The following is a 2780-nucleotide window of genomic DNA, read 5'->3' as shown; positions in this document are numbered from 1 at the left end:
ATTGCATCAATTGTTTATAATTCAGCTTTTCTTTTTCTTTTGCAAAGAGATTGATAAATTTATTAGCAACTAGTTTTGCCAAATCAGACCTGACATCACCATTGTTTTACGCATAAGGAACTTTTTTAATAAAGATTTTATTTATTTATTTGAGAGAGAGAGAGGAAGAAAGAGAGAGGGAGAGAGCATGAGAGGGGAGAGTTTAGAGGGAGAAGCAGACTCCCTGCCAAGCAGGGAGCCCAATGCGGAACTCAATCCTGGGACTCTAGGATCATGACCTGAGCCAAAGGCAGTTGCTTTAACCAACCGAGCCACCCAGGTACCCCAGGCACCCAGGCACCCAGGCACCCAGGCACATAAACTACTTTTAAAAAAAAAATCTTGGTACATGGTGCCTGGGTGGCTCAGTGGGTTAAGCCTCTGCCTTCTGCTCATGTCATGATCTCAGGGTCCTGGGATCAAGCCCCGCACTGGGCTCTCTGCTCAGCAGGGATCCTGCTCCCCCCTGCCCTCTCTGCTTGCCTCTCTGGACACTTATGATCTCTGTCTGTCAAATAAATAAATAAAATCTTTTAAAAAATATCTTGGTACATGTCGTGTTTTATTTTATAGTCTGAGTCCTCTGAAAACTTTTACATACAAATAGATAAGTTACAGTATAAAGGATTGGAGAAATCAATGGTCACTCTGAACAAAAATTTCAGAACATTAATATCAGACTTGATTTTATTGTTTTTAAACTTATAGGTGGTACTAGAACATCTAAAACAATAAAGAACAGTAAAATATATAAGAATGTGCTAAATTATGTGCAATATAATTATTCCAAGTCCAAAATTAACTATGTAAAATTCAATTATAAAGGAATATATTTTAATTTTAACTAAGTTAAAATAGAATTACATATAATGTTGCAATCTATTGTTTAAAGTTTCCAAGGTTGACCTAGAAGCAGCTTCTTGACTCTTTCTCAAACTTCTGTTAGGCTGAGCTTACTCACCTCCACTCCAGTCTTCACTGCATCCATCAGGGTAACCCAAAAATCCTATAAGGTGCACACTTCCAACCCCATACCTTTGGTAGCTGCTTGTGCAGGTGCACACCTGGCACCCACATCAGCTCCCTAGTCTTTTCCCACATGGCCAGGAGTGGCAGCTTCAGGGATAGCCTGGTTCCCAGCATGAGATGGTTGGGAGATATGGTGGGGCCAGGGATATGGGGGCATCATAGCTATCTCAGTGAACCAGAGACTTCTGAGCCCCCTTAAGCTGGAGATGGACCCCAACATCCAGGCTGTGCCTACCCAAGAGAAGGAGAAGATCAAGACCCTTAACAGCTTTGTCTCCTTCATCGACAAGCTGTGGTACCTGTAGCAGGAGAACAAAATTCTGGAAACCTAAGTGCAGCCTCCTTAGCAGCAGAAAACAACTCAGAGCAACACAGACAACCTGCTCCAGAGCTCCACCAACAGCCTTCGGCTGCAGCTAGACACACTTCACTGGCCAGGAGAAGCTGAAGCCAGAAGTGGAGCTTGGCAACTTGCAAGGGCTGGTAGAGGATGTCAAGAGGAGGAGATCAAAGAGCATGCAGACATGGAGAATGAATTTGTCCTCATCAAGAAAGATGTGGATGAAGCTTACATGAACCAGGTAGAACTCGAATCCCGCCTGGAAGGGCTGACCAATGAGTTCGGCTGAAGGTATGTATATGAAGAGGAGATCCGTGAGATGCAGTCACAGATCTCAGGCACATCCATGGTTCTGTCCACGGACATGGACATGGACCACAACACTGCAGAGTTCAAGGACCAGTAGGAGGACATCACCAACCTCAGCTGGTCTGAGACTGGGACCAAGTACCAGATCAAGCACTCAAAGTTGCAGACATTGGCTAGGAAGCACCAGGATGAATTCTGTTACACAAAGATAGAGATTTTTTTATATGAACCACAGCATCAGCCAACTCCAGGATGAGACTGAGGACCTCACAGGCCAGAGGGCTTCCCTGGAGGCAGCCATCCCTGACGCTGAGCAGGGCAGGTAGACGGTTGTTAATGACGCCAATGCCAAGCTGGCTGAGATAGAGGCCGCCCGGCAGCGAGCCAAGCATGACCCTGCAGAGAAACTGCACCAGTACCAGGAGCTTCTGAACATCACACTCATCCTGAACATGGGGAGATCAGCCACTTACTCCAAACCGCTGGAGAGGGAGGAAAGCCAGTTGGAGTCTGGGATGCAGAACATGAGTATCCATACTCAAGTCACCAGCAGCTACTTAGGTGGGCTGAGCTCAGCTTATGGGGATCTCATGAGTCCTAGCCTCACCTGTAACCTGAGCTCTTTCCAGTTCAGGTTCCTCTCTAGCAGAGCTTCCTGTTCCTTCAGCCATGTCAGCTCCTCCCAGGCTATGGTTGTGAGGAAGATAGTCATGCACAAAGGGAAGGTTGTTTCTCAGTCATCTGATGTCCTGTTCAAGTGAACAGTTGCTGTGGTCTCTCTCAGCCTCCCTGCTTCTGTGGATACCATAGAGCCTCTGAGGGAAGGAGCTGTGCAGGGGAGAGTTGGGAATAGGAAACCTACCTGAAAGGCTCAGCTTCAGTGCTTAACCTACCCTTGGAGGAACTCGATTGCCCTGGCTATCCCTTCTTGACCATGCCCACAGCTAAAAGCCAATTCAAATGTCTTTTCCCAAATAAAGCTTCAGATGGTGCTGCCAATATCATCCCCCCATATTTTCCCCCAAAGTTATTTTCCAAATTGAAACTGGAGCATGGTCCAGTA

At 46.2% G+C, this 2780-nt stretch overlaps 1 pseudogene; it reads left to right on the top strand.

Annotated features, from left to right (window-relative positions):
- The first annotated feature begins 1138 nt into the window (after window positions 1-1138).
- On the top strand, window positions 1139-2478 carry LOC123939312 (annotated as a pseudogene).
- Window positions 2479-2780: the final 302 nt, after the last annotated feature.

The sequence above is a fragment of the Meles meles genome, chromosome 3 (genome assembly GCF_922984935.1).
Source record: "Meles meles chromosome 3, mMelMel3.1 paternal haplotype, whole genome shotgun sequence".
In the NCBI taxonomy this organism is placed as follows: Eukaryota; Metazoa; Chordata; class Mammalia; order Carnivora; family Mustelidae; genus Meles; species Meles meles.
This window is presented reverse-complemented; position numbering and strand designations above follow the sequence as displayed.